This window comes from Danio rerio, chromosome 13 (genome assembly GCF_049306965.1).
Source record: "Danio rerio strain Tuebingen ecotype United States chromosome 13, GRCz12tu, whole genome shotgun sequence".
Lineage (NCBI taxonomy): Eukaryota > Metazoa > Chordata > Actinopteri > Cypriniformes > Danionidae > Danio > Danio rerio.
Genome location: NC_133188.1, coordinates 5911388 through 5923920, shown reverse-complemented (window position 1 = coordinate 5923920; position 12533 = coordinate 5911388). Strand labels below are relative to the sequence as shown.

Sequence of the window (12533 nt, the reverse complement as noted above, 5' to 3'; positions counted from 1 at the left end):
AAAGGCTCGTACACACTGGGACGCTTTTTGTTTGCGTTTATTGTCAGCGTTTTATGAGACGTTTTTCCAGATTCAAACCTAAACATCGTATATGTGTCCCACACTGCTAAAAACACTATAAGACATATATATTTCACTAAAAAGTGAAAATTGGTAGTTTTTGCGTTATTTTAAGCAAATTCGTACTTCCGGTTTAAAAATTTATTTTTGAAGCTGCGTCACGGCCATGAGATCATAGCGCGGCAGAAATGCGTTTGGTTGGAACATTTTTTACTCGAGAGCATTTCTCATCAATGATGAGATCCGGATTTGCTACTTGCTCCTTTAAAAAAGACGCAGCTCCAGTATGAGCTGATTGTCCTGTCTACAGATTCGGTAAGTGTGTGCGATCAGTGCCCTTTCTTTGTTCATTCAGATGGCAAAGTTATAGTTCGTATGGTCGGCTGTACTCTTTTAGTTTTTAAAGACAGACCTTAGTCAAAATGATTTCTGATTTACTTAGTTTACAGTACGTTGATATCACTACAATATTGAAAGATTCGCTGTAAATGCTGCTCTCTGTGTGTAAACACGTGAACACTGTAAGCAAACTTTTGCCGACCGTCGTGTTGAATTTTCGTTGTATTTTACAGAGAAATGCAGAGGCTTTTTTTCGCCAATACGATGTGCGGTATCGAACATTTCACCATTTCACCAACATTAAACACACTGTCTTTCTCCCCTGCGTGATGCGTGTGTGTTTGTATTTCCTCTGTCCTCAGCGCGTGCCCAAATGGCAACTCCCATTTTCATTCAAACCCTGCCCATTTTCCCACCCCTAATACTCCCACCCAATCAGAGCTAGACACACCCACTTTCCTGACTTTTTCCAAACCAGAGGTGTGAAAACATCCTGCTGAAACGGGGGGTTTCATTGATCTTTAAGGATACACGTCCACTGAAATGTGTTTTTTTTTTGTTACTCCAGAAATACAATTGCAACACATTGGCTCAGTGGTTAGCACTATCACCTCACAGCAAGAAGGTTGATGGTTCAAGTCCAGGCTGGGCCAGTTGGAATTTCTGTGTGGAGTTTGCATGTTCTCCCTGTGTTGTTGTGGGTTTCCTCTGGGTGCTCCAGTTTCCCCAAGTCCAAAGACATGCACTATAAATGAACTGAATGAACTAAATTGTTTATAGTATGTGTGTTTGAATGAGTGTGTATTGATGTACTGGGTTGCAGCTAGAAGGGCATCCGCTGTGTAAAATATATGTTGGATAAGTTAGCAGTTCATTCCATTGTGGCGACCCCTGTTAAATAAAGGGACTAAGCCAAAGGAAATGAATGATAACTGCAGTTTTGTATCAAATCTTGCAGTTGGATCAAGAAAAGCAAAGAGAGCTACATGAATCACGATGCATTTCTTCTGTTGTGTTCGGGATCTACTGTACCTATAAAGATCCTGGCAAGTGTTGTTTCACACTATACGTGTGCTCTGAAGGCATGTACATTTTTAAAGCAATATTTAGCAACTTCCTCCTTCAGCTTTCATGTCTGCAGCTTTCGTTCGTGTGTCCCAGAAAAGACAGAGTCCTTGTGATGTTTTTTCCCCGCCGAGGCCGCAGTGGAAGAGACGGGCCTTTGTTTTGTTTTGTTTTTTTGTTTTTTTTAAAGATGGTGGATGTGATAGCGGCGCAGGCAGGTTTCCTGCGGAGATTTCTGAGGAGGCTGTGCCGACGCTTGGCTTTTGCCCACTTACTGTCCTTTTGTCACAGTCACAGGAGAGCAGGAGCAGCGGGCCGGGTCAGGAGACGACTTCCTGCTCACCCCAGTAAAACTATCATTAGCAGCTGCTTCCTAGCTAACTGCCATCCTGATTTACTGCTGGCCCGGGTGAAGGAGGAGGGGGGGCGCAGGGGAAGCCTCATGGCTCCTCTTTCACTCGCTGTCTGTCTCACTTTTAGGCCAAAAGGGTAGACTGCTAAGCCAAGGACCCTGAGCTTGAAAGGAAACTTAATCCAATGCTTCTTTCCGTCCTGGAATTTATGCTCTTCTTGTGCTGTTGGGTGCGTCCCTGCTTTTGGAAAACACAACGAGATTTACTGCCCCAGGTCTTTTTTTAAAACCTACCTGTTTTTGCAGGACACACACACACACACACACACACATACACACACACACACACACACACACACACACACACACATTAAACATTTAAATAATTGTTTATTTAAAACAAGTGACCATAAAACGCTGTGTGTGTGTGTGTGTGTGTGTGTGTGTGTGTGTGTGTGTGTGTGTGTGTGTGTGTGTGTGTGTGTGTGTGTGTGTGTGTGTGTGTGTGTGTGTGTGTGTGTGTGTGTTTGATGAAGGTAATAAACTGATATACAGTTGAACCTCCTGTGAAATTTTAATTCTTTATTCAATTTGTTTAACGCAGAGCAGAACGCTTTTTTAAACACAATCATTTTAATAACTAGTTTTTAGTTTTTTTGATGACAGCACGTAATATTTTGCTAGTTATTTTGTGAGATATTCAAGTGCAATTTAAAGGCTAACTAGTTTAATTAGGTTAAATGTGCTGTATGTAAGTTTTTGACTCTTCTAAAGCCTTAATATACCATAATATGTTTGCTAAGTAAACATCCTTGTTTATCTGAAAAACAATGCTGAAGTCAGAAACTGTGCTTTGATAATGTGTGTTACGTGTTGGAATGTCTGTCTTTGTTTTGGTTGTTTCAACACACCCAATGCCACCGTAGCCAATTATATTTCAACAGCCTTGGTTGCCTTAAGTTTTTCTTTTTCATTCGTTCGTTCGTTCGTTCGTTCGTTCATTCATTCATTCATTTCAGAAAGGCTCTCAAAGCATGTGCTCGTGACCGAAATGTTCCGAAATTAATACAGGTTACATAAAGCAGGTTACATTATAACTCTGTCTCCTGACAACATGCCACATGGCAAGATTTGCAGTAATAAACAATTTGGCTGTTGCACCAGACGAAACATGGCAAAAATTTAAATACAGCCATTGAGATGCACAGAATAGTGCACTCACTGCACTCCAACGAAATGGTAAGGTTTACAATCTAATTTATACAATTGAAACTTTTTTAACATTATTAAATGTACATGCTGAACCACTGATATGTTGGTGATGAGTCTAAAGTTAAATTTTAAATGGTTTATTTTCAAGATCTGAGGTGAACTATCTGCTGCTGCTTTCAGTAGTATGGCAATAAACATCATGTGAAATGACATTCAAACTCACATTATTAGCATTTAACACTGAATAAAGCACATGAGGTGTACCTGAGCTGATCATCGTCATTTATCCTGTTGTTCACCTGTGAGAAATAGAAGCCGTTTCTAATATAACAAGTTGTGGTGTTGGGTAGAACAAAAACTCCTTATAATATCGAAATATCCCTTCTCTTGTGTGCCATCGCTTTTATTTAGGAAACGGCTTAAATAAGCCTTTAAGCTCGAGACTCGCCCCTGTTGGTCATTAATCTGGCAACCTGCGCTTGCGTTTGTTTAGATCCAGGAGTGCAAAACCTAGTTCAACCACTGGGTGTCAAACAATACTAAGTAATATATGATAGTATAGATTAGTGGTCCCCAACCTAACCCCAACGAAAAATGGCAAAAATTAAAATACAGCCATTGAGATGCACAGAATAGTGCACTCACTGCACTTCAACAAAATGGTAAGGTTTACAATCTATCTAACGCGATCAGGTTTATTATCAACAATTTAGTGTGCATGCGCTAGTTGTACTATCGCGGTCTGATTATGTTTCAATCAAGGTTTATATGCATCAAATACACAACATCTGTGCCAAACATTTCAACTGACGAACATATTAACAATAATACAACCGTATAGCCGAATTAAATGTATGCTTTGGAATATTACAGTAACCTAATGATACAGTTACCTAATGAGTATGATTATGTGAAACTCCATATAGATACAAATTGCAATGATTTCGGGTACTTACTTAGCGATGCACGCACACATAACGTTATATGCACAATGCTTAAATGCTCTGCTGATTTGGACTCTATAATACCTGTTTTATAGCTATAGCGATCGTTCTTCCCGCTCCGTGGTGGATTTTGGCATAGTCCATTTCATGTGAGATGGTGGGGGTAAGTGGAAGAAACCAAGTCGCGGGGAGGAATATTTTCTACAGAAATAATTTATGATTTCTTATGTGGCCCGGTACCATTTGTTCTACGGACCAGTACCAGTCCGCGGCCCGGTGGTTGGGGACCACTGGTATAGATGACAAAATTGGATAAATTTGAAATACAGTTGTGCGATTTGTCTCTTCATGTTACAATTTCTACTTGCAATTTCAGCTTGGCTTCTCGTTTACTCGCATTCATCGTAAGTTAAGCTACATTTTAAGTGTGATGTCCAGAAACAATCTAACTAGGTAAGATACTGTGGGTGCTAAAGGCTAATTTGTACTATTAAGACAACGTTTCTAGCATTTTTACACAAACAACAAGATACTTTCCAAAAACTTTTTTACAGAAATAAAAATAAACTACACAATTATCACGTATTTTTGATGTGTTGTAATAAATTAGAGCTTTCGTTTTATTATTTACCTAATGTATGTAAATATTACATGAAACATTAGGAAATGAATATTTACCTGAACGTTTTTGGAAAAGTCCTGGAATTTTTATAGTAAAAATGTGTATGAACCCTGTTTTTGCAGAACACACACACACACTCAGAGCTGCATGCACACTTCCACATGAGGCCGTTGGCACAGTTGTCGGGTCAGGGGATGGTGTTGATGACCTTTCCATATATTGCCATGTGAGGCAAGTGGCCGCAGACAGCAGAAATGCAGGCCTGGATTTACAGCTCAGGGCGATTATGCGGAGGGGAGTTGTTCCTCTGCTGGGATGTACATTCCTGCTGATGGTTCCTCGTGAGCTAACCTATACTTAACCTCAGCTTCTTTTAGCTCATTCACATCGGGAAAGGACTCGCTCTGTCTCTCTCAACTCTGGGTAATTAGCAGGGTGTGTCTTTTTACGTGTTCTGGGATGCACGGCTTTTGGATGCTTGTGCTCCTCAACGTAAGAGTGATCAGAAAGGTTATTTGTACATAACGCATATTTGCTTTGAAGTGGCTTGAAGTGTACTTTTTTAACAGTAATTTCAAGCAAACCACTAATAGCCATGTTTCCATCCACCAATTTTTATGTGCATTCTGGGACGCCGCATGAAAAAGGCTTGATGGAAATCTTAAATTGTGCATTACTAAACTCATAAATGTGCTCAGTTGCTTCGGATACATTTATATATAGTTAGATTTAGAGCAGGCATGTCCAAACTCGGTCCTGGAGGGCCGTTGTCCTGCAAAGTTTAGTTCCAACCCCAATCAGACACACCTGGGCTAGCTAATCAAGCTCTTACTAGGCTTTCTAGAAACATCCTTGCAGGTGTGTTGAGGCAAGTTGGAGCTAAAATCTGCAGGACACTGGCCCTCCAGGACCGAGTTTGGACACCCCTGATTTAGAGTCTTATTTGGCCTCTGGTTCAGCAAATCGAATAGTTTTTGGTAACAAACCCTATTTTGACAAATATTTTGAGAAAATGCTTTGGAATTTTTCAAAAACTCAGCAATACACTCAAATTGACTACCCTTTAGTTATGTTGGAGGCTGATTTAGCCCCATTGACTTGTATTATAAGGACATTTTTTTTATTGAAAAGCCATTACACTATATAATTCAATTCGATTAATCTTTATTTCTATAGCACTTTTACAATGTAGATTGTTTAAATGCAGATTAACATAAAAGTTCTAGTAAATTGAAACTGTGTCAGTCCAGTTTTAAGAGTTGTAGTTCAGTGTGGTTTAATTTTCACTGCTGAACGTCCAAACATTGAAGAGCAAATCGATCAATGCACAGCTCCACAAGTCCCAAACCAAGCAAGCCAGTAGTGACCGTGACGAGGAACAAACTTCACCAGTTGACGAAAGTTAAGGAACTAGCCTTAAGAGAAACTAGGCTCCATTGGGCATGATCATTTCTTCTCTGGCCAAACTTCTTGTGCAGAGCTGGACGCCCACCGTGATGAAGCTGCAGGTGAAAGTAGGTCACTGGCAGGTGTTCAGACTGGCCCATGTGATCAGTTCGGAGACTCATCTGTTACCTGGGTCATTCAGGAATCAGTCTCATGCTCTCCACTCCTCCACGACCACTGCAGCATCTGCTCAGGATACGGCCTGGTCCAAGATTATGGAGACCTCGGGATAATGAAAAACAGACTAGCATAAGCGTATATACCATTCAAATTATAATGTCTTTTGGGAAGTGTTCCCTGCTCCGGTTGCCTTAAATAATGCAGGCTAACAATCCTTTAGAGGTTTTGGATTTCAGAAGCATTTGTGTTTTATGTGTATGCTAATGCAAAAAGATCAATCAGCCAATCAGAATTAAGGGATACGTTTACAGTTTATGTTAAGTTTAGGTTTATGTGCTTCTACATGATTGTTACCCAACTATTATTCCCCTCTTATTTTGGGAATGATGTACAGATTTGGGTGAGTTTAGGATTAGGGAATAGTTATGGATTTCATTTTCCAACATAAATGATGTTCCAGGATCAAAATAGATGTCAATCCAGGATCGCATCATACTTGGCAAAAACATAACCTGGGGTTACTTTTAAGAAACTTTGCTTGTAAAAATATGAAAAAAATCACTCCTTCATATTCTTTTCAGCTTAGTCCCTTTATTAATCTGGGGTCGCCACAGTGGAATGAACCCCCAACTTATCCAGCACATGTTTTACGCAGTGCATGGCCTTCCAGCTGCAACCCCTCACTGGGAAACACCCATACACTCTCATTCATTCACACACATACACTACCCAATTCACCTATAGCGTCTGTCTTTAGACAGACCCGGAGGACACCCACGCCAACACAGTGAGAACATTCAGACTCCACACAGAAATGCCAACTGACACAGCCGAGGCTCAAACCAGCAGCTTTCTTGCTGTGAAGTGATTGTGCTACCCACAGCGCCACCTTGACGCCTATATGAAAGATATCTGTGAAAGATATTAACATACATATTGGTATGTTGCGTATGCTAACAACGCAACATACCAAAGCTTAAATTACTGTATGACTATTACAAATTTTCAGATCAGGTTTATTTCAAGCCACTATCAAAGGTCAGTGAGTTCCACTGCTGTCTGACAGCAAGATGTTCCCCAGTTCGAGTTTGGCAGCACCGGGCCTTTCAGTGCGGAGACCGCATGTTCTCCATGTGTGCAGTGGGGGAGGGGCTTAAATTTCAGTCAGATTTTTCTGCACAAAAACATGCTGCATGTGTGAATCGAAAATACCAAATTGTCTGTAAGTGTGAATGTGTGTGAGATCGATTATGAACTGGCCAAATATCCTGGGAGTCGTCTCCACATTTGCGCAGAAGCACTGGAATTTCTCACATGTAAAAATTCCTATAGTAATATATAGTAGAACCTTACTTTAGTAAAGTGTGTTATGATTATAGTTTTTACAATGCCTTAAAGCAGTGGTTCTCAAAGTGGGAGTCTGGACCCCTGAGGGGTCACTGGACAATGAGGGGAGGGGGGGGGGGGTCGCCTGGTGATTTCCCCCTTTTTTTTTTTTTTTTTTATTAAACCAAAAGTATTACCATATTTTATCCATAACCTACTGAAAAAACAATTGTTTACAGTTACTATATACTATATAGTAGCTTATAGTTACTAGTTCTTTTGGATTGCGAGCCCTGAGGTAATTACATTATATTAAAGACACAGTAATAGCGTCAGATGCTGCAGATTGATTTTATGATAACATTGTATAATAAGGTTTATTAAATAATGCATTTACTACCATTAACTAATCATGAACAGCACTTGTACAGCATTTATTAATCATAATTGAACATTTACTAATGCATTATTAACATTCAAGTCCATGCTTGTTAACATTAGTTAATGCACCATGAGTTAACATGAACTAACAATGAACTATATTTTCATTAACTAACGTTTAATAACATGAATAAATACTGTAGTAAATGTATTGTTCATTGTTTGTTCATGTTAGTATATGCATTAATTAACATTAACTAATGAACCTTATTGTAAAGTGTGACCGATTTTATAATACCAGGTTAAACTTTCTGACACATTTACATCAGTGGCATACATAAAAAAAAAAAAATTAAGCGAAGAATAGACTTGAGTCTATTGGTGTTTTTGCGCCATTGCATGCAAGGTTTCTGTATTTATAACCACTTCAGAGGATATTGGGGGTCACGAGTCACTGGCATAGTTATTTTGGAGGTCGCGTACTGAAAAGCTTGGGAACCTCTGCTTTAAAGAATGCTGCAGCATACTGATAGTATTCTAAAAGACAGTATTCTTAAGCAAGATTTTCAGTGAAAAGTTGCATAAAGTTGCTGTATGACTACAGTGTACTCCAGTCCCATTATTTTCAGTTTCAAGTGTGTATCTGATTTGCATATTTCAAGAATAGACTCTTCACTCTGTACTTTAGCAGAATAAGGTAGAGTTGCTGACTATTTGGGCTGAGTTGTGTATTGGGAGGAAATATATAAATGACAAAAAAAAAAAAAAACTGCTTCCTGTGCAGCAGTCAGGCAGGATAAGGGTTTGCTGTATAAAGCGCTCGCAGCCAGGACCCTGGAGGATGCTCGGAGGAAGTGGGATGTGGAAGACTAACAGTTCTGGGAAGAGGGGGAAAAAATAAGGTGGAAAGAATCAATGCTTCTTTATGCCGAGAGGTAGAGAACCTTTATTCCGTTATCCTCTCCGGTCCTTAGCAGCACTGGGCATCTGTGTGTGGAGTGTGTGTAAAGCCTCACAGCACTGATCACAGCAGTGGAAAAAACACCTTCCACCAGACTCAAGGTGGCTCATTACAGGCAATTTGACCTGGAACTCAATTAGTTCCAGCAGATGTTTCACTCCCTGGATTGTCCTATAGAAGAATTACAGCAGAAAACCCCATAAAGACTGTGTCGTCAGTGGTTTAAAGCCCTATTGGGAGTAAAAGCTTTTCCTGATAGCATCAGTCATGCACGTAGCTGAGCACACGCTGACCAAACATACATTTATCAGTGGCGGGCGTTCGGTGTGATAAAATCAGATTGCTTGCGGTTGACCTAAGCAGCTGGAAAGCTTTTGATGGACAGCAAATTTAGCTATGCTAAGACTAGCAATGCTAAAGGGCAAAACAACTATATTTGTTGTTTCAACTTTCAATTCTTCCTACTCTGTATAACTCTCATAAATATTCTTTAAACATAGTATGCCTCATCTATCGGTGCATTCCAATTGAGATGTATTGCCCTCCGAAGGGCACTTTAGAGTGAAAAATCATGACCGCCATATTAAAGTGTCTTTCCAAACCGAAGTGATCAAAACTGGCCCATTCGAAGGGTCTTTTGCAATGAAGGAGTTTAAGGGTGTACTCACACTATGTACGGTTGTCTTGAACCGTGCTCAGGCACGATTGTCCCCCCTCCCCTCTCTGACTCTGCCCATTGATGATGCGACTGATGCGACTGTTCAGTTTAACAGAAGATAAGTGCTCTTGCTCAGTAAAATGGAGATTGCTTTAGTTCTATCGTTTTGTATTATTTTAGGCAGTTTGATATGCGGTAACACAGTCAAATCTTTTGCTGAACAGATACGCCACTTTTGATGCTTGTTCATGTTCATGAAAGTCCTCGTGCTGCACATATTAGGAGGTTTACTGAAGATGCAGCTGTCGTGCAGCAAGGGGTTTGTAACTTTAATAATCTAAGACAGTTCACGTTCATTAAAAGGTAAGAATGATTAATAAATCCACATGAAACAGTCCCTTAAAAGTGATGTTAAGTCTTAAGTTTTGCGCTCAGGCTTGCTTTGCACTCAAACTACAAGTGTACCATGCTAAGGCCCAACCGAGCCACGCTCTGGCACACCTCTTCCAACTGAACCATGCCTGGGCCTGATACGGAGCACTCACACTTGTCAAACGAACCAGAAAATGGGGGTCAAACATGCCTGGGCGTAGCCTAATGAGAGTACACCCTAAAAACACAATGGATTGACTCTTCTGTAATTTTCCCTTTGAGCCGGGAAGCTGTTCGGAGGGAAGATATTCAAGGAATAATCAGTTGTCCAGAATCAATTGACCATAGTGGACATGAGGTGCTGTAATACAGCAGGAACTTACTCATATACTGGGGCGCTAAGCCATTCAGGGCAAAAACTCACACTCTGGCTACCAATCACAAATCTTGTACTCTGTGTTGTGAGGACATCTAGATACATTTTTTGAGGGGTGTGCATCAAGGTCCGGTCAACATAAAGGTATGACGAAGTGTATGTGACCTAATGAGTCCACTCGATGCAAAAGTGTATACCAGCCTTAAGTTTGCATGGTTAAAAAAAATCTGGCAGTGTGTGTACAGTATACACATAAAAGATTGAGTAGTTTTGTTGTTGTTATTATTATTACAGCCTGCAATGATTTATATATTACAACATTCAATTATTCATTGTCTTTTAGGCTTAGTACCATATATATCAGGGGTTGCTAAATAAACTATTCCAGCATTTGTTTCACACAACAGATGTCATTCCAGCTGCAACCCAGTACTGCTAAACAACCATACACTTTCAATCAAACACATACTCATAAACTACGGCCAATTTTGTTGACCCAATTCACCTATAGCGCATGACTTTGGACTGTGGGGGAAACCAGAGCACCCAGAGGAAACCCAGGGGAAAACATGCAAAATTCCCACAGAAATGCCAACTGGCCCAGCCAGGACTCAAGCTAGCGACCCTCTTGCTATTAGGTGGGGTTACATTGGTGCTGTGACCTGGACAGGAGTGAGGTTTATGGGCGTGAGTGTAGCTGAAGCCAGCTAGTAAAGTGTTGTGCATGTAAACTTCACTCCTCTGACATCTAAAGGTGCTCTAGCAACAGACGCTAGAGGACATGGTCTTTGGCTTCTCTGTTAGAGGAACCAACTCGCATGTAAAGAGTCTCCGGTTCAATCACAGCTCGGAGCGGATTGGGTGGTGTAGGACTGGTGGGGTTACACCTAGACAACCATCAACATCCTTGCATCTTGCATATCTTAGGCCCTGTTTACACTAGTGCGTTTTAGCTTTACAACGACGTTTTAGATAAAAAATGATCCGCGTCCACACTAGCGTTTCACCTAGCGTCTCTGAACATATCTCCGTCCACACTACGCTACCAAAAACGTATATCACATGACCATTCGCGCAGTCTGGGCATGCGCGTTCTAGTATAAACAGAAAGCATGCGTCTCGCTCGTCATTTTGTTATTGTTAGTCAAAAAACGCCGGTTGAACATTAAACGCGATTGCATAGAAAGCAAGAGATGTTTTTGTGGACAGACGACGAGGTCGAGTTGTTACTAAACGTAACAAATGAATCACTGCACAATGGCGCCTAAAACAGACAATAGTGCAAACAACGCTCCCATTTCCGTGCCCATGTTGTTGTTTACAGTACTGTCTTCCGGTAGCATTGAAGCCATGTGTTATGGTCATGTGATAGGGACTTGACGAATAAGGGAAGGATACACAATGACACAAAAGCCCCAATCAGGTAGCAAATCTCAGTAGTCCCGCCTCCGTTTTCAGATGTCTCCGTTTTCCCTCATCCACACTGAGACGGAGCAGCAACGTTTTAGAATGAAAACGGCCTCTCCAGCGTTTCCAAAACTCTCCGTTTTCGGCGCTCGAGAACTCCGGCGTAGTGTGGATGAGAAAACTTATGCGTTTTAAAACGAAAACACATTAGTGTAAACGGGGCCTTAGAGTTTATTTGCTTACATTACTGTATGACCTCTGTACTCAGTCTTGATTAGAATATCTTTGACAACAACCCAGAAAGTCGTAACATAATTTAGAACTTTATCATGAACAATGAAGATCACCTTAGCAAACATTGTGTAATGCCAAGACAACATCCTTGCAACATCCGAGCAAATCTGCCATCAACAAAGGCCACTCATATTTTACTCTTTAATAGCTCACATTACTGTTTCTGACCTCTGTACTGTTGATCTATGTACAGGCCTGGTTTTCGACCACTGCTTCTATTTTTTGTTCTGTTCATGCTGGTCCTATGGGGCCAGAATAAACTGTCCGGTTGTAGCCGGTTTATTGCTCAGACAGTTCTGGCTGGCCCAGTTTAGATTGGTCTGCTGTGGTTTCGTGCCACAGGGTGGCCAGCCTCAGACTTAATGAACGGGGGACCATTTGTGAAATTACCCAAAAGACTTCAGTTCTCCAAAGAGTTTTTGCTCCCCAACCCCCTTATTATCTCTCCACCCTCCCCCACTGTGCCACTGATTGCGCGTCATTAACGGGCCGACATCGGCTCTGCTGCTGGGAAGGTATGCCTTTGAATCAGAGTTGGAGCACATGTGCCTTTGAACTCTCTTGTTATCTGCACTATGCCACACACTTTAGAGTTTTT

The 12533-nt window shown here is 40.9% G+C and overlaps 1 protein-coding gene and 1 long non-coding RNA gene across 2 annotated transcripts in view; one reads left to right on the top strand and one right to left on the bottom strand.

Moving 5' to 3' along the window:
• Positions 1-12533, bottom strand: part of LOC141377107 (uncharacterized) — a 477282-nt gene that overhangs the window by 268843 nt on the left and 195906 nt on the right. The window lies entirely within an intron of this gene.
• Positions 1-12533, top strand: part of spred2b (sprouty related EVH1 domain containing 2b) — a 66561-nt gene that overhangs the window by 44022 nt on the left and 10006 nt on the right.